The sequence below is a fragment of the Corythoichthys intestinalis genome, chromosome 18 (genome assembly GCF_030265065.1).
Source record: "Corythoichthys intestinalis isolate RoL2023-P3 chromosome 18, ASM3026506v1, whole genome shotgun sequence".
NCBI lineage: Eukaryota > Metazoa > Chordata > Actinopteri > Syngnathiformes > Syngnathidae > Corythoichthys > Corythoichthys intestinalis.
Genome location: NC_080412.1, coordinates 37034318 through 37057733, shown reverse-complemented (window position 1 = coordinate 37057733; position 23416 = coordinate 37034318). Strand labels below are relative to the sequence as shown.

The following is a 23416-nucleotide window of genomic DNA, read 5'->3' as shown; positions in this document are numbered from 1 at the left end:
TTTTTTATCTCGTTGCATGAGTTGAGCTAGAGCCGTGAGTTGAGCATGTAATGGGAAGCATGATGTTTAGCTACTCTCGCGCCGTTCCGTCCCGAAGACCGCGCGGCGCGCTGAGTGTTGTGTACTTCCGCTTTACTTCGCATATTTCAATAATCGGAATTTGGATGTTTGTGAATCGTTCTCGAATCTTCCACGGCCGAATCGCGAATAATCTAAGAATCGGAAATTTTGCACACCTCTAGTCACCCTTTTAAACTTTATTTTTCAATTTTTCCTTGTTTGGATGTATTATTTATCATCTAACATATTGGGGAAAATGCGACAGTAACAAAAAAAAATACAATTAAGCGATAGTTATGAGGTAGATATCCGTGAGTTTTTTACAGACGCCAAATTTTTCATTTTGACGTCATTTGTAAAAAGTTTAAATTATGCGAGTGAATGTTTTAAAGTCGTTTTGTTTTTTTTAAAACTAAATATTAGATCTATCTATATTAGATTATATCTAAGCTAAAAATGACAGACATTTTAAATAATAAATATAATTACTTACCTTCTTTTTTTGGCTAGGTTGAAACAAAAGCGGTTGCGCGATGTCTGTAAACGGGGGTTTTCAGGGTAAAACGGACAAATTAAAAATACTTTGGGGGCTTAATGCACCATGAATCTGCTATGGCAGCATATAGACATATTGTTCTATCAAACACAACAGTTGTTTTGGCTTAAAATACTGCAGTTTCTTTTAAAGAGGAGTGCAAGAGCAGAAACTGCTTTTTTAGTCTTGTCTGTGTTTTCCGCCATATACCGTTTCTTGGACTATAAGGCGCACCTGATTATAAGTCGCCACCAGTGTTGTTAATAACGGCGTTACAATATAACGGCGTTACTAACGGCGTTATTTTTTTCAGTAATGAGTAATCTAATTAATTACTTTTCTCATCTTGGCAACGCCGTTACCGTTACTGAGGCGGCAAAGGCGTGCGTTACTATGCGTTACTAAGTTGGTTGAATAAAAATAAGTCTGAGAGAAACGGACTCACGGGGACGAGAGCAGAGCAGGAGTGGGGAAGACGGCGTTTCAACCGCGATGCTAGATGGCTCCAATAATACCTGACTGCAGCCATAGCCGACAAACTACGCCCACATGACACGGTAGATATCATATTATAGAACTAGATGCATATGACAACCACTGCTGCATTGCCAACATGTTTTAAGGACTACATGCGTTTGTAAACAGCCGCCATCTTAAAGCAGTAGACCTCTCAGGAAGGCCCTGATGTAGAGATCCTTCCTAGCGAACCTAAGTAATTTTTTAAAATCTAAAATGCTCCTAAATCGGCAAAATCTTAACTTAAATCTATCTTTAAATGATGAAACAGTTTTAAAACTTACACAAGTAGACAGAAGGCAACTAATGCAATAACGGGAGAAATTTTAACAACTTTAACGATTGATTCACAACTTTAAATGACTTCCACACATAGCAAAGGTTACTAGCTAGTTATCGCAATACCCTTGTGTCTAGTTAAGTGGAGGGTAAAGAATTGGGCTTGGGCCAATTGTCCCCCAAACCCTTTAAGCTTCACATTGTGTGACCTGGTTTTTTTTTTTTTTTTTTTGGAGGAAAAAAAAAAATCACGTTACTTTGCCAAGTAACTAATTACTCTTACATTCAGGTAACTGAGTTACTAACGCAATTACTTTTATGGGAGAAGTAATTTGTAACTGTAATTAATTACCTTTTTAAAGTAAAATTAACAACACTGCGTGGCACTAAATGCGTTAGTAGACAGCCGCCATCTTAAAGCAGTAGACTTTTTAGGACGGCTCTGTTGTAGACAACCTTCCTAGCGAACCTAGGTAACTTTTTATCTAAAATACTTCTAAATCGGCAAAATCTTGACTTGAATCTATCTTTAAATGATGAAACAGTTTTAAAACTTTCATATGTTGAAAGTAGAGAGAAGGGAACAAATGCAATAATGGGAGCAATTTTAACAACTTTTAACAGTTGATTCAGGGTAAAGGGTAAATTAGGGTAAAGAATTGGGCTCGGGCCAATTGTACCAAAAACCTTCACAAAAAACTTCACATAGTGTGGCCAATGTTTTTTTTTTTTTTTTTTTGAGGGGAAAAAAAAAGTAATTATCACCAATTACTTTGCCAAGTAACTAATTACTCTTACATTCAGGTAATTGAGTTACTAACGCAATTACTTTTTGGGAGAAGTAATTTGTAACTATAATTAATTACTTTTTTTCAGTAAGATTAACAACACTGGTCGCCACCCACCAAATTTGACATGAAAACAGCATTTGTTCATAGATAAGACGCACTGGACTATAAGCTGCAGTTGTCCTCATTGTATTATGGGATATTTACACCAAAAGATATTAACTGGTAACACTTTATTTGCCAATGGTATCATAAGACTGTCATGAGACCACATGAACCACCATGAAGCTTTGAACCATTTGGCTGCAAAGCCTTATTGTTTCTAAAAGCTTTATTTGGCCACCACTGCTCCCTTGGGGGAGACAGTCAACCTCTGCTGCCACCTGCTGTCAACACTGTTGTCATCCAACATTCCTCCTAGCATGCATTGCGGCGTTACAAATGTAAATAACAATCATGTTCTGTGCTAATTATTTCTTCAGTTACTGTTCCAGTTGTTTCATTAATTGCTAGTTATGGTATTTGGTAACATTTTCTTGGATAGTGGTGCCATAATAATGTCATAAGACAGTCATAATTATTACATGACACTGTCATAAGCATTATTGAATGCTTATAATAGATGTCGGTTAGTGTCATCCAGCAAATTATCTCACTTTTGAATGGACGTAAAAGATCTGCGCTGGACATAAATGGAGTTAGTGACATAATAGGCCACATGACACATATTGACATCCGTCATAAGCATTCATTACTGCCCATGATAGAGTCATGTCATAATTATGATGTCCTTATGGCAGTCTTATGATGCCACTGTCAAATAAAGTGTTACCTTTTAACCCAAATAAATCAACAAATAAGCCGCACTGGACTATACACCACAGGATTCAAAATGAGGGAAAAAAGTAGCGGCTTATAGTCCGAAAATTAGGGTATACATATATACAGTATATATATTAGGGCTGTCAAAATTATCGCGTTAACGGGCGTTAATTAATTTTTTTAATTAATCGTGTTAAAATATTTGACGCAATTAACGCACTAGGCCCGCTCAGACAGATTTAAATGTCAGTACAGTGAAAGGCCAACTTGTTAATTGTGTTTTATGGAGTTTTTCCGCCCTCTGCTGGCGCTTGGGTGTGACTTGCATATGTTATGTGGCGTAATGTCGCCCTCTGCTGGCGATTCAGTGCAGCTGATTATTTGGGTTTCGGCGCGCTTTTCTGACGTGATTATATGTTGACGCGAACTCACACTAATAGACAGTGCTATTCAGACCAGCTAACGTCCACATCCAGTATTCAGTGGCAGTTCTCATAGCCCCATCACACTGTTTGTGTCTAATACATGCATCGCTTGTGAGTTATATTCCTCCTTTGTTTATATTCATGAGCATTAGATAGTTATTGATGATGTGTATTTGAATTTGTTCACATATATGGTGAAATGCAGTTACATTGTTAGATGCTTGTGAGCTAATTGGCTAGTGCTACTGCTCAAATGGACACGTGTGTGTACATTTTATGTTATTTTGTGATTTATGCAAGTTATTGACACATTGCCTTGTTATTTTCAGTTTTACAAAAATACAAGAAACGTGCTCCTGTCAAAAAGCGATGACCTCAGTAAAGCCCATGCAACTGATTTCTTTTTGGAACTTAAGTTCGCTATCTGTCAATTTGTTTACTCACACACATTGAGGACAGAATAGGGCTACTAGTTTATTTTTTGATTGAAAATTTTACAAATTGTATTAAAACGAAAACATTAAGAGGCGTTTTAATATAACATTTCTATAACTTGTACTAATATTCATCTTTTAAGAACTACAAGTCTTTCTATCCATGGATCACTTTAACAGAATGTTAATGCCATCTTGTTGATTTATTGTTATAATAAACAAATACAGTCCTTATGTACCGTATGTTGAATGTATATATCCATCTTGTCTAATCTTTCCACTCCAACAATAATTTACAGAAAAATATGGCATATTTTATAGATGGTTTGAACTGCGATTAATTGCGATTAATTACGATTAATTAATTTTTAAGCTGTAATTAACTCGATTAAAAATTTTAATCGTTTGACAGCCCTAATATATATATATATATATATATATATATATATATATATATATATATATATATATATATATATATATATATTCTAAAGGACTAAAAAGTAACAACCCAGTTATACAATGGCATTGCCAAACCAAAAATATGTTTTGTACTTATACCGTATTTTCCGAACTATAAGGCGCACCTAAAAGCCTTCAATTTTCTCAAAAGCAGACAGTACGCCAAATGCGCCTTATATATGGATCAATATTGGTTAATAATGGCATGACATTCACTTTAGTGAATGTCATGCCATTATTAATTATTAATGCCTTTATTAATAATTATTAATAATGGCATGGCATAATTATTATTATTTATTGTTAGTTATAGTGGATGTATAATGCAACCCCAACCACTACTACTGCCCGTATAATGCGGTGCCCCAACAATTTTAAAACAGGCCATTCATTGAAGGTGCGCCTTACAGAGCGGAAAATACGGTACTGTAAACAGTACAGTACTGTAACATGTTTGTAACTTTGTTGAAATTATTTTTATTTTTTTTCGCTATCGGACCGGGACTATGTATTGGCAGATTCTCAGAATCATAGGACTCGGACTCTGGTGCAAAAATATGCGATTGGGATATCTTCAGTAAATCCACCGCCAAATACTGTCCTCACGTGGATACTATACATTAAGAGTGTGACAATATCTCGATACAGCGATATATCGCGATATTTTGCAACCCGGTGGGTTATCGATATGCTCCCGCCAAGAATCGATACTTTTATTTAACATATTGGCCATACAGTGGAGTATGGATGCTGTAAACTGCTCAATGTTTGTTGAGCAATTCCTTGGCGGTCCACTAGGGGCGCTCGGGAGTGGCGGTGAGGGTAAAGTGCGCACAAGTTGTCTAGAGAAGAAGAGAAGCTCCAAGTGGGTTGAAAAAATAAAAAAGCTCCGTGAGAACGGTGGAGGGAAAAAATGAGAAAAATATTGCTACAAATCACACATGGGGACACACTTTAGATTTTACACCAACAAGAAAGGAAGCAAGGTGAACAAGGACTTTGCTGTATGCAAGAATTGTCTAAGAAAAATAAGTTTCACTGGGAGCTGGTGACGTAGTGGACACTGGAGTTTGTGAGCTTTGCTTTCATCACTTGAGGTAAGAAAGTTTTGCAATGTAATTGACTTTTTAATTTACATGTATTATTTTGATGACATTTGGTGTTGAATGATATAAAATAAACCAGGACCCTAAACTGGATGAAAATGAATATCGAACAAGCCCACATGAATTTACCGATTTATTTGAGAACCAATTTCCATCTAGTTTACTACACAAACTGTTATTACTGTCATTTTGATACAATAAGCTATAAAAATGGTTTGAATAGGTTCCAAGATATATAAAGTGATGTGCATGATAATTAATGTAGCCTACATATTAAAAATAGGTAATTATTGATGTAGCCTACATATTAAAAATAGGTAATTATTGAATTTTTAATTTCTATACATTGAATTCATATTTTTTTTAATTCAATACTTCCAACACAAAAAAAAAAATCAGGATTTCAACTCAAACGCTATGAAGTAGCTAATATTTTTTGTTTTATTTTGTTGTTTTTAAGGTGAGGAAGACTGTGACTGAGCAAGTCTGACATCTTAATTGCTGAAGCAGATAGCGGAAGTGCTCAAACCAAGCAACAAAGTTCATATACGAAGAAAAGACCCACCAATTTTATCATTGCCCCACTCCAAGCTCAACTGCTGACACCTACGGCACTTTTTATTTATTTTTTGATCTCTCCAAGCGATATCAGTGGTCGTGGTTGGTTTCTTCTATATGTGCAGGGGCACAATTTGCAGTAGATTTATATTTTACAGCAATGTTGCACAGAAAAGGTGTCACTGTTTAATAAATGACTTAAACAGTATTTTTTTCTATTTTCAAATATCTTTTTTTTTTTTCCGTTTCAACAGTTGTATCGTAGAATTTCATGTATCCAATTTCTGACCAATACATCGATAATCGCTGTATCGTGATATAATCGTTATCGTGAGCCTTGTATCGCGAATCGTATCGTATCGTGAGGTGCCCTGAGGTTCCCACTCCTACTATACATCATTGTTTCGTTCTTAAAATCGTGCAGTTGCGTGTGCGAGAGATGTAAAACTACAAAGTCCTTGAATCGATGCAACATTTTAACAATACAAAATGTCCCAATATTTTTATTTTAAAGGATCAAAACTTTGTAGTCAGTGTTGCAGTTGAACTGAAGCCAAGAGCATCACATCACACCTCTGGTTATGTTATCAACCACATTGCATCTTAATGAATTAAAAGAGCATCGTGTGTACAATTTTCAGCAGTAAGGCTCGAAAATCACATGATTCAATCAGTCACAATCGCGACACCATCAAACTTGAACATGGTACATCGTCTCAGGCTAAACAACGGCTCTTTTGATAGTTTCTGCAGGCGTTGCTGTCCTAACGTGAACTGTCCCTTTAACCACAACCGCTGCTTTTTCTCTTCTCGGTGCCAAATGAAACCAGAAAATGTTGTCGTTTTGCACTTGAGGCACTTTTGCCCAATTTCCTGTCACAGACTTGATACTGTTGGTTACGTTTGGAGCTTCACACCTCTGGTTGCTGCAAATTGGCAGCAATGTAATTAGTCGTATATAAACACCTCAAACACTTGCATGCTGCCTCAGCATAAAACACATACATATCCGCTGTATTTACAGGTATTTGCCTTAATAATCATTGTGTCTATTTGCAGAGAATGTCAGTACAGGATTAGCAACAAGGCGTGCTAAACAACATACAGTATAAATCAGAGGTGTCCAAACCGGTCCTCGAAAGTGCTGTGAGTGTAGGTTTTTGTTCCAATAAATATGGCAACACCACAGTGTAGTACTGTGAGTTCTCGTTGTTACTGTAAAAAAAAATCTTAAAGGGAACAAGTGCTGCAACGATTAATTGATTTCACTCGAGTATTCGATTAGAAAAAAAATATTCGAATTCAATTTTGTTGCTTCGAGTATTCGTTTAATTAAAGTGGCGTTGTAATGGTTTATTTTTGAAAGGGTTTACATTTGGTTTATTGATTAGGTTAGATACTTTGTCCTCTGGTCTGCCTCATTTCACATGGCTGAATCCAACTGCTCCCTGTTAAAACCAATGTAAACTAAGTTTTTGTTTGGGCTAATGATTTTTAATGCATTCGTAATTTAGTTTATATTTAGCCGTCTTATTGTGGGAATATGAGTCTGAACCATTTGTTAAGAACAATGGAGATAAAAAAGTTGGCATTTTATAGCATTTAGGCTAGCGGACTTTTGCTATGTAAGTTAGCCAATTGTTCTTTTGTTGTACATAGATCCGCATTTATTAATTTTTTTTATACCATTTGAGGCTCAGCTCAGCTATTTTAATTTTTCATGTTCCTTTTCCGATTTCTCGATTGTTCGAACTAACTAATTTGTCGATTAATCGACTACTAAAATAATCGATAGCTGCAGCCCTAAAGGGAACCTCGGACTTAAGACCTGTAGGCTCTAATAAGCAACAATTGTTCTCTTTTAGTAAAATGTTATTAGAAACACAGAAAATATTGCCATTGATTTTTTTAAAAATCTATAATATTTAGCACGTTTTGACCTACGGAGCGCGCCATGTTTTATGCGCGCACTGAATGCACGCTCAGGGTGATGACGTAGTTAGTCACTGTCTTTTTATTGTGTACTTACTTTTTAATCCATTTTTTGTGTGTTTGTGCACTCCATGGGGCAGCTTTGAATCTCATGACACCTTGTGTAACAATAAAGGTGTTCTATTCTATTCTATTCTATTCTAGACGAACACTACCGGGGTAACGGCAATCCCTTCTCCGCGGCGAGACGTCCAACACATGGGCACATCGGTTAAAAGCGGCGTGTACTTACTATTTGTTTTCATCGAGTCTTTTATTACCTTTTCATTGCCTCAAAATACTTTTTGCATGCGTTTCCCTCTCATACTTTGAAGTATTGTGTTTTCTTGTGGTAGCTTTAAAGCAGATTGTTGATCTGTTGACCACATTAAGTCACGTTGCATATTTAATCCACCCTTATTTGATATTATGACATTTAAGTATTCTCTTAAGGCATCTTTAGTATGTTCTGTCTGTATGCATCTAAAGAAAACAAGCTGAAAGTGCACAGTAGTACTTTGGGTGTCAAATTTGCCTCTTTTAGACGTTTCGCAAATGTAGCACATTTTGGTAGAACGCCGGTTTTGTCATACCCTCGTCTTGTCTCATCCAGTCTTTCCTGTTTATTTTGCGTTGGCTCCTCGTTTTGTGTCTCGTTTAAATATCAATAGTGCTGTCATGCTCGTTAATGTTCCTTTCGGGTTCAAATTGAAAGGGTTGAACAGATGACATGTTTATGTCGCTAGAGTCATACTCTGGAAGCCCGGCAGCGTAACCATGTGATGTTTGCGCCCTGCGACGGCAACAACAATGGCGACCTACTAGTTAAACTAATTTTACAAATTGTATAAAAAAGAAAATATCAAGAGTGGTTTCAATATCAAATTATTTTAACTCATAATCAAGTTTTTATTTTAAGAACTACAAGTCTTTCTATCCATGGATCCCTTTAAGAAAACAATCTTGAGTCCAATTCTAGACAATTTGATGATTCTTTTGTCGATAATTGCAGTGCAATTACAAAGGCATTAATTCTGTGTAAAGTGTGATTGACCAAAGTAAAGTGTTTGTACAGTCGAAAAGTTTCATGAACATGCCGATGGAACCTTAATTTTTTGCTCTATTTTATTTTTTTTTTTTTTTTTTTTTTTTGGATAAATGTTGCCCACTCTGCATCCATTGCAGGTAGGTCATCCTGGAAGGGGTATCCATCCATCTGTGCTCCTTTTCTAAAGTTTTCTACATTTTTCATGAGAACAAGTTTTTTTTCCTTTGCCTGATGAGGGAATTACATTTTTTTTTTGTCAAGTGTAGGAATATGACTCAACAATTTGAGAATATTTTGTGATTAAGGTCTGAACAAAAACTTGACTTTACTTGTTTATATTCTTTTTAATGTCGTTCTTTAGTTGGTTGTTAGCTAAATTAGCACCGCGTCTGCATCCCTGAGTAGTTATTGTACCTACCCTAATTAACAACTCACATCTCAATTATTCCATACCCGAGTCACAAGGAGTAAATCGTCAGTTTGTTGTTTACGACATTTTTGTGCCAAACCATTTCAGTTGCCAGGCAACCAGTAAGACTACAAGAAGTTGCTGCTTGGCTAAGGAATGCTCAGGTACCTAATCCATTGGGAGTTGACTGCCAACTCCTGGCAAGGTATCCTATTTGCCACATCTGAGTCGCATTTTCACAAATAGCTTAAATAATGGCGTAATACTATATATACCAAAGGTATTATTAAAATATTCCAAATATGATAAAAGACTGTCAAAAGCTTATAGAATGTGGTGTTAACATGATCGTTAGGAATTCATTTCTACAAAAAAAATCTGTTAAGGTATTAATGATAACCCGCAACCTGTTTAACAGATTAATGACTTCTTAATGTGGTACTTTTTGAAGATTTTTTTTTTTTTTGCCCCTTCTGAATTCAAACTGTGTACGTGCCCTTCTAAACCCTGCCATAATGATTACGCAGCTGTCGTGGTCATTTAGGTGATGAGATGACGTAATGACAGGCGTTAAGGTTGGCTGATAAATAGGTTGAAAAGGCATTTCAGGATGGCTTGTGTTTCTATTTTCCTAGATTTTAGCAAGGGGGAGGGTTGATTACTAGGTAGACAACTTAGGGCTGCCACTGGACATGTGCCGATTACCGGTTTCAAGGTATACCGTGGTATGAAAACGTCACTGTTTCAATACCGCAAAAATTTTACGTCATACCTTCCCAAAGGTATTTTATATTTTTTTTATGTCCCAAAAATGCAGGGAGAAATCCCTCGCTTGCAGTTGCTCAACCCTCCCCAGCTGGTTGTTGCTCAGTGTCAGTGAGTCAGCTGTGCTACACGAACGTCATGAACGTTTCCCACCCGCTACAGGAGTTAACTCGAGCGTGTTTATTGTGTCTAGCAGTGGTAAAACGTTTTTCTCTCTCGCAACTGTCCGTGTTGAGAAAGACTGTGTACACTGTAAACATGATATAAGTCATACATGTGGTTTTTATGAAAAAAAAAATGATTTTTTTTTTTTCTGATGGTAATAATGTTGAGTTGTGGCTGTGGGTTTAGGCGCACCTAAAGGGGTGAATTTATTTTAATTTTATTTAGAAAATTTCAGCTATTTTTTGTTAAAATTTATTTTAACTAACATTATAGTTCCAATTTGCTAATATGTTTTGAACAATAAAAATCCTGTTCAATTTTTTAGACCCAGATAGCTCTAACACATTTTAGAGCTGTAATTGCAATACTGTGATCCCTTGAAACCATGATATTTCGGCTTAAGGTTATCATACCGTCCAAATTTTACCGGCACATGTCTAGCTGCGACTACCAAGCATTTTTAGAAATATCAGCGAAGATCAATTCCGAAGTTTCTCAACAATATGTTCTCAAAATAGTTTGTTAATTTATCCATTTAATAGTAGCCGGTTATTTAGTAATAAGTTGCGTTTCAGCAAAAGATGAAGTATATGGTCTTAAATTACATAATGAGGGTTCAGGAGTATTGATTATTGGCATGTGTATCATGCAATGTGCAAACGTCATATGAAAACATTTTTACATTTAAAGTGAAGATTAAACCAACATCTGTAAGGTTAAGTGACTTAACTTTCCGATGAGCTGAAAGGCTTTTTCAGCAGCACGTCACATGAGTGACACAACTAGGCAGGCTAACGACACATAAAATGTCACACATTGTGAACATGTGACGAAAACTATGGCACATTTTCGTCTCGTTCTCGTCTCGTCAGACGAAAACTAGCAATATTGTTGTTAAGTTTAGTCTCCTAAGATAGGTTTTTAGCCCGTTATCGTCTAGTCATCGTCATGAAAAAATTGTTCGTCGACTAATTATTTTTGTTAGTCATGGTTGACGAAAACAACACTGCTCAGCAGAAGGTGCTTTGTGTGCTCGAGTTTGCGAAAACAAATGCCATTGTCACACTGCAACGTACTTTCAGCTTTTAAAAATCTAGAATCTTTTTCAGCTTCTTGTAAAGCATGAAATACAAACTTGAAGTTTTATAAAATACTTGTATCCAGCTAGTTATTCATAGTTGTTTTTTCCACAATAGTTTTGGCACATTCTTTTCGAATCACCCTGTATTATTCCGGTTTTATTCATAATTTATTTGTTTTGCTCTGTGTAATTGCTATTTGCAATAGTACTAGTAGCATTTATTAAGGATTTATTGTAGGTTTTTGGGCTGTGGAACGAATTAATGGAATTGTAATGTATTCTTATGGAACAATCCTGCTCGACATACGACAATTTCGTCTTACAAACGAGGTCCTGGAACGAATTAACTTCCTATGTAGAGGTGCCACTGTATAAGCATATCATAACAATCCGCGTATTATGTAAACATGCCCTCTACTGGCTATGAGAAACAATGTAAGGATGACGTCAGATCAATCAGGACGAGTGGGTGAGTTGGATGGTCGCAGCACGTCACATGAGCGACACAACCAGGCAGGCTAACGACACATAAAATGTCACACATTGTGAACATGTGACGAAAACTATGGCGCATTTTTGTCTCGTTCTCGTGTCGTCAGACGAAATGACAAAATATGGCGCATTTGCGTCTGTCAGACGAAAACTAGCATTATTGTCGTTAAGTTTTAGTCTCCCAAGATAGGTTTTTAGCTCATTATCGTCTGGTAATTGTCATGAAAAAATTGTTCGTAGACGAAATATTTTCGTTATAGTCATCGTTGACGAAAACAACTCTGCTCAGCAGAAAGTGTTTCGTGTGCTTGAGTTTGCGAAAACAAATGCCATTGTCACAGTGCAACGTGCTTTCAGCTTTTAAAAATCTAAAATCTTTTTCAGCTTCTTGTAAAGTATGAAATAAAAACTAGCTAGTTATTCATAGTTTTTTTTTTCTACAATGGTTTTGACACATTCTTTTCGAATCACCCCATATTATTCCGGTTTTATTCAGAATTTATTTGTTTTGCCCTGTGTAATTGCTATTTGCAATCAGGGCCGGCCCAGCCGATACGCAGACTATGCAGCTGCTTAGGGCCCCTGACCACTAGGGGGCCCCCAATCTGGTAATTGTTTAATTTGTATTCTATTTTGTCTACAACAGTTTGCTTTATTTGACTTTTGTGAGTTTTGATACTTGATTACAAGCTTAAAAAAATAAAAGTTCTTCCTTCTTTCCTCTTTTAGAAAAAGGTTTGGTGCTATCTACTGTAAGTACTGACAATCATTTGGGGGTGAGAAGTTTGAAATATGCAGTGCAACAAAATCTGATAAATATACAAAATATGGACGTATGGGTTGGATTGCATGTATGGGTTTCAAAGTACACTGTGACGAAATGGTGGGCCAAAAATATGGGCCCCTTTGCATTATTTTGCTTGGGGGGCCCCCAAATGGCCTGGGCCGGCCCTGTTTGCAATAGTACCAGTAGCATTTATTAAGGATTTAGTGTAGATTTCTGGGCTGTGGAACGAATTAATGGAATTGTAATGTATTCTTATAGGAAAATCCTGCTCGATATACGACCATTTCGTTTTACAAACAAGGTACTGGAACGAATTAACTTCCTATGTAGAGGTGCCACTGTATAAGCATATCATAACAATCCCCGTATTATGTAAACGTGCCCTCTACTGGCTATGAGAAACAATGTAAGGATGACGTCAGATCAATCAGGATTCAGTCCATGGTCCTTTTAAGCTTCTTGTAGAAATAAGTAAAAGCCTAGGCAAACTACAAGTTAAACAATGTCCACAACTGCATTAGTTTAGATCCATGACACTTTTTTCCTGTGCAGTATACACCCAACTAGACAATTAACCTCCTCCGTGCCCAGTCTCTCGAGCGTTAAGCATTTAATGGAGGAACTGACGTCACTGCGGGCGCAGGTGGCGAGTTATCGCAGTCAGCGTTTCAAAAAACAAACAACAACGTTTTCCCCTCTGCTCCTTCATGCAGCTTTCGTCCGCCTCTAACTCTTGTGCAAGTGATTCAACTTGTGGAGACGCGGGAATACTTTATGCATGAGTGCGGGCGATGCACATAATGCGACCCCCCTTCGCTCCCCCTGAGACGTGCTGACGACGACGAGCGTCACGTTTTTTATTCCTTCCACTTTCTGCACGTACGCACAAGCAGGGGAAGTTAAAAACTACGCACAGCTTCCATCCCCGTGTGCATTTTGAAAGTTGGAGCCTAACAAGCTCAGAATGAATAAATGCTGCAACTCGTGGTGCGTTGAAGGACACCTGAGAACTTGCTCACGCTCGGACAAAAAGCACACTGAAGCGTAGCTAAGGGAGAAGGTGCCATCTGGAATGCGGAGAAGCTCACTTCCTGGCTCTTTCAACGCACCATTAATGTTGGTTGTTTTTGTTTGGATGAAAGAAAAAAAAAAAAAAAAAAACAGTGAACGTTCCCAGACGCAGTGAACGGTTAAAGTTTTCAGCTGGTTCACATCACGCCGCGCGCATCCGTGCCGCCGCCGCCGTTGCCACATGGAAATAAAGGCGAGATTGTTCGTGACAAAGTGGGAGCAGCTCGTCAGCGGCGCCCTGACAACGCACCGGGAGTCGCTGGGAAATGAGCGCGCTTTTGTCTGGAGCACGGAAGCCCATCTGCGGCACCGGCTCCCGCAGTGCCAGTCTGGTCCAACAATTTTTAAGGGGGGGCTCTTTGGCGATGACAGCCAACTTTTTGGACTTTGACAAAGTATAGCCCACTCCTCCGCCCCCAAACACCCATCCCACCTCTAGCTCACTTCCCATTCAATTGTTATTTGTAAACATAAAGCCGTATTATTGGCACCTACCAGAGCAGATCCGAGCAGAGGAGGGATGAGGGGGCTCCCACCGTCCGAGCGTTTGGTCTCTCAAGCCTTGTCGTGCGCAATGGTGACAAAAAACACCCAAAAGCGGGAAGGAAAGACAAGCTTATCCCTCCTCCTCCTCCTCCTTCTTCCACAAGTAGCCTACAGCAGCGTGTCCGGAACAAACGACGAGAGAAATGAAACAACATTCGCCGTCAGTTGTTTGGCAAAGACGGACTTTCCGTGGGGCTCGGACGCGTGGGTTCCCCCAGCCAGCCTGCCTTCTTCCGTCCTCGCGATCCCACCTCTACAACCAACCCCGCTCGCCGAGAGGAACATGCAAACACGTTTCATAGATTTTTGGAGGCTGGCGGAAATCCCGAAGTGGAGTTTTCACGCGGCGCGTCGTTGCAGCGGCTAGAGCTGGGCGATGTAGACGATATGGGACATTTCATACCACGATTTAGTAGATTTATTATTAGATGGAAATGGTTATTAAAAAGACAAAACTTTATATTTGCATCAAGGGCATAAGTTTGGTCTCAACATTGGTAGGGACAATATAACAACATAATCTGCATCTACACTTTTTGTTGGGGACAGAACATTAATAAGATCAAACTGATCTCAGGGCTACATTTCTCACGAATATCAACCTAATTAATTGTTAGGCTAAATGATCAATGCAAAATAAGTCTATTGACTTATGCCAATTTTCATATGTATTGGTTCAGCAGATAAACCGTTCAATTCAAACCTTTGTTTAAATTTTTTTTTTTTTAATTGAAAACATAAATGTCTGGATTTTATTCCCAAATTCAAATAGCAATATGTAGATTTTATTCCCAAATTCAAATTGCAATATTTGAACATAAATTACCTTAAGATACACAATAAATACAAACTTGTTAATAATCTGCTAACTATCCAGGAATGCAAAAAATAAATGTTTGTCTTAAGACCACCCAACAACCAACCTGTCTAAATAAATTTAACTGAAAAAAAAACTTCTTGGTCAGGGAATAACAAAAATAAATAAAAATGGAGCCTTCCTTCAGATAAAACACTACTGCTTTTGTCGACAAGCCCAGCCAAACTCAACAGAAAATGAAAGCTCCTTTGGGCTGCTTTAAGGCCACAGAAATCAAACAAAAATGACAATTGGGGAGAAGGAAGTAAACCTCGGTTCACCACATTTGTCACAGTTTAGGGAGAAAACATACGGGAGGACACCTCTCTCTAAGCAGCTTCCTACTTTCAGGTTAGCAAATTCACACCATTTAATGTTAAGCTAACTCTGATGCATGTCGGATTTTCAGTAGCAAAATTTGTGGTGTGTTCCCCACCTCCACAACATTGACGTCTTTTTACATTACTAACAGTGGCTGCTGGTGCTGCTGGCTGAAAAAAAATATCTAATATCCCTCCTCTTTGAAGGGGGCGGAGGAGGCGGCATGTTGTATAAGTAATCAACCATTCAAACATGCATTTGAGGGAAAAAATGGACTGGCACATTCAGCATGTGAAAAGGGGTAAATGTAAGTCTGAAGATAATGAAAATAATTCACTTAATAATGGTAGTGTTAATTCTATCCTTACGGCATATGCGAAGACAATCTAATATAAATGAAGTCATTATATAATGCAAATAAGGTTGCTTAAAAGTTGGTGGGGACAATTTGATCATCCTAAAAAGTTGGTAGCGTTATGTCCCTACCATCCCTATGCAAACCTACACCCTTGATTTGCATGCTTGTTTCTGTTAGTGGCTGATTCTTTTCCAATGTAGTAGTAGTGGCTGTGTCCTCACCACATCAAATATTATTAATTTTGATGATGTTTTTTTTTTCTTTCAAGCATGCACAAATAAACAGAAATGCAGTATAATTCAAATAAAAATTTGCACTCGAAAGGGAGTGGGAATAAGAAAAAAACTGATTCAATCCCACCCCTGATCTCATCGTCCAGTATCCTAATTTTAGTTGGATACTCCTGTCCACACAATAAAAGAGGAGAAAAAAATCAAACAAAAACAACTAAACCAATTGACAACCATCTAGTGTTGGCTCATCAACAATAATTTTCAATATATGCACCAACTGACAAGAAAAGCAACACGCATTGTCAGCAAATATCATTATAATGTGACCAGACCATATTTTTTTACAACAATTAAAATTTTGGGATATTTTAACAATGCATGAAATGACTGTTCCAAAGTTTCACTCTTTTAATAGTTTTAAGTGCACAAATGTAATTTTCATTAATGTAATTTTCGGACTATAAGGCGCACCTGGTTATAAGCCGCCACCAACCAAATTTGACACGAAAACTGCATTTGTTCATAGATAAACGGCACTTAAACGGCCACAGCTGTCCTCACTATATTATAGGATATTTACACCAAAAGATATTAACCGGTAGCACTTTATTTGATAAAGGCATCTCAAATCAAATGAACCGCCATGAAGCTTTGAACCAATTGGTTGCAAAACTTCATTGCTTCAAAAAGCTTCATTTTGCCATCACTGCTCCCTTTTGGGGAGACAGCCAACCTCTGCTGCCACCTGCTGTCAACACTGTTGTTGTCCAACATGCCTCCTAGCATGCATTGCAGCATTAAAGATGTAAATAACAATCAAATTTCATGTTCTGTGCTAATTATTTCTTCAGTTACTGTTCCAGTTGGTTCATTAATAGCTAGTTATGTTATTTGGCAATACTTTATTTGACAGTGGCATCATAAGACTGTCATAAGACCATTATAACTATGACATGACACTGCTATGAACATCAATGAATGCTTATGATGGATGTCATTAAGCATCATCAGGCAAATTATCTCACTTTTGAATGCATGTAAAAGATCCGAGCTGGACATAAATGGAGTTAGTGACATAATTTGCCGGATGACACTTAATGACATCTGTTATAAGCATTCATTAATGCCTATGACAGTGTCATGTCATAATTATGACTGTTTTATTACAGTCTTATGATGCCTCTGTCAAATAAAGTGTTACCTGTTAAATAAATCAATAAACAAGCCGCAGGATTCAAATGATGGGAAAAAAAAGTAGCAGTTTATAGCACAAAAATTACGGTAATTCAAATGGTTTGCCATCAATCGCACAGAAAGACTATCATTCTCTAGCAGTCATTGAGTTGTATTTATGCACCATGTGGTTGTGTTAGACACAAATGTATAGAAAAATTATTTCATTCGTTTGTGCTAGGTTTGTGGCGAATTTTTTTTTTTGTGCTGCAATAGTTTTTGAGATATTAACAATTCTTTTATAAGTCAATCTGAAGTCAACCAGTCCCCCATTTTGATTAAAAATGGCTAAAAAATGGTGTCAGTTGTATGTGTTACGTTTGTGCTGCTATCGTTTTTGGGATATTGAGATATTGGACTTGGAGTGGTGACATCTGCGAGTCAAGTCATCCCTCGAAATAAATATCTCAAGCCACCCATTTACTTCAAAATGGACCCGAAAGGGTGCCATTTGTTTGTGCTATGTTTGCGCTAATTGTTGGGACCCCCTCCTGTTATTGAGAGAGTTGGTACACTTTGTCAGGTGCTGCGATTGACGTCATCACTCGAAATTAATATCTCAATATCTCAAAAGCGATAGCAGCACAAATGAAAATTTTTACAGCACAAACGATTGACACAATTTTTAGACATTTTACAGCACAAACAGGCACAAACTTAGCACAAACAATAGCCAGTTTTATATAAATTTGCATCTGATGCCGTGCCAACTTCAAGGAGGTGATTCACACCCCTGGTTTGCTAGTATGGGTACATCTAATTGCCATTCTGCATCATTCACTAAATTTACTTTAAACATACATTCAGATTATGATAGGATGCACTGTTTTCATGGACCGGTAAGCATCACACTTTTATGTTAGGGCAAAATTATTTTGACATCCGCAGACTGACCAAATTTACCGGAAATGTTAGTAGAAGAAGAAACTGTAGCGACTTGCATGTCAACAAAAGAAACCTATTTCCACAAGTTACTTTTCGTATATTCACGTCACAGACATGCAGTAAAGACTTTGTTCTGAAACTTTGGAATAAGTTTTAATGCACACCGATCGGATTATAAATCAACATAAACCACCCCTCTAATTGATCAGAATGCGATTTAAATCGTTTTAAAATATTCTGAATGAAACATTTTTATTCCAATCAGGCTTTTAATCCAAATAAATGAGTCCATGAAAATGTTGCCACAGTTATACTGTAAGTAATATCAAGGAGGAGGATTAAAGGGCATGATTTATACTCTGGTGAAATATATCATATCGACCCACATAGCAATAGCTTTAAAAAAAAAAAAAAAAAATGGATCGGAGGATATTGCAGTGCCATGAAGAAGTTGACGTTGGTCTACAACTGGAAACTTGTACAATCAAAATAAGTACTGTAAATGTCGATTACACTATAATCAATATAGAATTTTTTTTCTCACGGCGCCCCCAAAGGGACATCAACAGGAATTGAATACATTTTAGCAATCTGGTGTGCACCGTAGCACACCAGATTGTTTCTAATGCGCACCAGAAACGATCTGGTAAACATTAGCATTTAAGCTAGCGGACTTTTGCTATGCAAGTTGGGCAATTGTTGTAAAAGTTAGCATTATATAGCATTTTAGCTAGCGGACTTTTGCTATGCAAGTTAGCCAGTTGTTTTAAACATTAGCATTAAATAGCATTTTAGCTAGCAGACTTTTGCAATGCAAGTTAGCCAGTTGTTGTAAACATCTATATAACATTAGCATAATATGTAATGTTGTATATAACATTAGCACTATATATGTTTACCAGATTGTTTCTAGCCAATTGTTGTAAACATCTATATAATGTTAATGTTAAATATAATTAGGGTTGCCACCTTTCAGAAATAAGAAATACGGGACGCCCCCCTCGCGCCGAAAGCCTTACAGGCAGAGAAAAAAAGGGACATCCCCAAAACTCCTAAAATGCATAGAAATCTATCTATTCATTTACAGTGGGGAGAACAAGTATTTGATACACTGCCAATGGGTTTTCCCATTGTCAGTGTATCAAATACTTCTTCTCCCCACTGTATATTCCTTGAATCCTTATTAGTTCAATACGGAACGCAACATTTAATCCCCAAATTCGGATCGTTCCTTATTTCATGGGACAGGTGGCAACCCTAAATATAATATTATATATAATGTGAATGTTATGTATATATATACCAGGGGTCCTCAAACTTTTTCCTGTGAGGGCCACATAAGTTTTCCCTTCTCTGATGAGGGGCCGGGGTCAGTTTGTAACAGAAAAAGTGTGACGATTGCAGGAGTGCCTAAACGTAAAAATTTATTGTTTTTCAGAAAGCCACAATCAAATAACCCTTTCTGGATTCTTCATGGAACAAAAATAAATAAAATAAAAATAGTAATAATTAGGGGTGCCAAACGATTAAAATGTGTAATCGAGTTAATTACAGCTTAAAAATTAATTAATCGTAATTAATCGCAATTAATCACAATTCAAACCAACTATAAAATATGCCATATTTTTCTGTAAATGTTGGAATGGAAAGATAAGAAACAAGATGGATATACAACATACGGTACATAAGTACTGTATGTGTTTATTATAACAATAAATCAACAAGATGGCATTACCATTATTAACATTCTGTTAAAGCGATCCATGGATAGAAAAACTTGTAGTTCTTAAAAGGTAAATGTTAGTATAAGTTATAGAAATTTTATATTAAAACCCCTCTTAATGTTTTCGTTTTAATAAAATTTGTAAAATTTTCAATCAAAAAATAAACTAGTAGCCCGCCATTGTTGATGTCAATAATTACTTACACAATGCTCATGGGTGCTGAAGCCTATAAAATCAGTTGCACCCAAGCGCCAGCAGAGGGCGACAACTCCGTAAAACACAACAAGTACACATTTCACTGTCCTGTCATTTTAATCTGTTTGAGAGGGGCTTTTGTGCGTTAATTGCATCAAGTATTTTAACGTGATTGATTAAAAAAATTAATTACCGCCCGTTAACGTGATAATTTTGACAGCCCTAGTAATAATATATAATAATAATAATAATAACACTATTAATTAAATAGATAATAACCAAACAACCCCCTCTGGGTTCTTCACAGAAAAAACAGGAAATAAATAACACTATTGGGCAGAAAAAAAAAAATCAAAATGCTCTCTAGTGTTGTTCAGGGGGCCGGACCAAATGTGAATGCGGGCCGCATCCAGCCCGCGGGCCGTAGTTCGGGGACCCTTGATATATACTGTGTATATATATATATAATGTTTACAACAAAATGTAAAGTGTGTTATGAAATGTATTATTATCATTATTATAACTTGCTTAGCAAAAGTCTGCTAGCTTAAATGCTATATAATGCTAATGTTTACCAGATAGTTTCTGGTGCGCACTAGAAACAATCTGGTGTGCACCAGTGCGCACCAGAACATGTATTAACATTAGCATTATATATACCATTTGCGTTATATGGATGTTTACAACAATTTGCTAACTTGCATAGTAAAAGTCCTCTAGCTTAAATGCTATATAATGCTAATGTTTACCAGATAGTGTGTGGTGCGCACGGGAAAAAAGTCACCAGATTGCTTAAATTTATTTTATTTCTGTCGATGTCCCTTTCGGTGCTCTGTACTATTTAACGTAATAATTGCTCCTTCAAAATGTATCATGTTGTTTTACAATCATAACTTTCCCACTCAAATATGCATCATTACCACACATCTCAACTAACACTCTCGCCTGGTGATTCAACCGAGAGTCCAGTCCGCTTCTTGGAAGCCTCCCGCTTGCTTGGCAGGCGTTCAGCCCAAGTGTGTGGACATGACACCACCAGGGCGGCAGAGATTTTCCTTCGTTTCTCTCCTTCCCGATCGCAGACTGGCTGACATTGGCTAGAAAGTGGAGCAGCTCGTCAGGGACAATCAATGAGAATCGATCGAGCCGCGCGATGGAGGCTCCAGTGCTGGAACACAGCAGCTGAGGGAGAGAGAGGGGGGTGTTAGAGGGGGGTGTACCAACCGTGACAGTGGCCAACCACCCTCCCTGCAAACAAATATTCTCTAGCTCGTAAACATGACACTCACTTGGCAAATACTGAAGCCAAAGGCCAGCGAGTGCGTAATTACGCGCAGGTGTCGCGTTCCAAAACGCGAACACTATAAATGCAGTCTCACAAAATAACTTATTCAACGCGTGAACATGATTAATCCGAACGCTCAATTGCAATTTAATACAAACGAGCTCTTTCATAGTAATTTCCCAATTTAGCCAGTAAATTGGTGTTCGTTGTCAAATTGATCACACTGGGCCAGGGGCGCTGGAAGTCACTCACAGCCGGGGGTGCTGAGGATATTTTTTTATACTTTCCCATTTAAAAAAACAGCCGTTTCGGTCCCATCCAGTGCCCATCCACGGAAACCCTCTCCCCACCCAAAGAAAACTGGATGTAGTACTAACGACAGTCTGGGCACCGCATATGGTATCCCATTCATATAGTACTGATGTGTTCTAAGTTTTAACTTTTGCGTTGTTACCTCCTATTTCACCTTAAAAAAAAAAAAAAAAAAAATTCTAAATGAAATTATGTTAATTTTGTTCCTAGGGGGCGCTACACACATTTACGCATATTTTGATTTTTGTTGTTTTTTTTTTTTTACATTTTATCAAAGTTTTCACCGGTGTTCACCTGCCTGCCGATTTTGGTGCATTTTGAACATTCTAAGGGGGTCAAATTGAGCTCAAAGGGGCTGTGGAACAAAGAATAACTATAATAATAATAATAAAACCGAGGAACCAAAATAAGTTACCTAAAAAAAAAAAAAACTTTGTCACCTGCATGTCCATACTGTTCAGTTATGGATGTGTTCTAAGTCAAATAAAATCAAATCAACTATTATTTGTTTAGACCAGTGCTTCTCAATTATTTTCTGTCACGCCCCCCCCCCAAGGAAGACGTAAATGTTTCGCGCCCCCCCAAACTCTCTGCCGCCACTGTAAATAGTATCATTTGTCTATAAAATCACTATTATAAATACGCATCTGCCTAACATTGTGTCCTTTTTTTCTAATAAAGAAAAAAAGTAACATAGATCAACTTATAATAAAGTATAACTTTATTAACATTGTTTTGTTTGTAACAGAGAAGACTTGACGTGCATCAATTTGCCTGAATTAAAAAAAAAAAAAAAAATTCACATCCAAACTAAAAAATACACTCAAGGTACATTTTTGACCATTTGATACAGACAAATAAAATGTAATAAAATCAGTAAATAATAACAAATTAAAATTGATTAGGAACATTCACTCATGAGGACAATGTGCCAAAAAATTTGACCGAAAAAACAAATCTGAATAAAAGAAGAAAAAAAAAATGTCCTTGGACAGGACAGTTTTTATTTTTGCTGCTCACAGTATTTACCTCCTTTGCAATGGTGTGGAGTTATTTTGCAATTAGCATGCTAACAATGCTCACTGGCTTACTGATATAACACTGACAAAGCAGGACGATTGTTGGCAATATTCGGCACGTTTTCACTGAAAAAAATCAAGCGGCTTAACAATGAGATTGGGGTCTAATGTCTTTAAGTGGCGTCTTAATTGATTTGGCTTCTGGCTGTCTGCTATAATTATTTTTAGACACAGTAAACAGTGGTCTTTCATCATCACCCACTGTATTAAAAGTCAAAGCTAAAAGGCAAACGGCACGAAAAAAGCGCATTCACGGCGGCCGAGGTAGAACCGTAGGTGAGGGCGGTCGTCGTGACGATCCCAAGCCGAAAATGGCACTTCTCGGGCGGCGACGTGAGAACCGGACAAGACAGTGGGTCGCTGCGTGAGTGAATCCGGTCGGAAAACTGCTTTCGAAAACGGCGGTGGCACACTGCTCTTCATATCTGTTGTCTGTGTGCTGAGTGCTCTTCCTTAGTTCAAAAATACTGCGCGCACTCTGAAAATGAGAGCGCCACTGCCACCTACTGAGTGGATGTGCAAGTACACTTTATTCCAGTACGGCAAAAAAAAAACAAAATAAAAACATGTTCCCCGAGGTCACATGCGCCCCCCCTGGCATCGCTCTGCGCCCCC

The 23416-nt window shown here is 37.5% G+C and overlaps 1 protein-coding gene across 3 annotated transcripts in view; it reads right to left on the bottom strand.

Annotated features, from left to right (window-relative positions):
• Window positions 1–14579, bottom strand: part of cxxc5a (CXXC finger protein 5a) — a 76450-nt gene extending 61871 nt beyond the window's left edge. For all 3 annotated transcript variants that reach the window (XM_057820118.1, XM_057820116.1, XM_057820117.1), the window contains exon 1: window positions 14270–14579. The gene's annotated coding sequence lies outside the window, so the exon portion shown is untranslated. The remainder of the gene's footprint in view (window positions 1–14269) is intronic.
• Between the last annotated feature and the right edge of the window lie 8837 nt (window positions 14580–23416).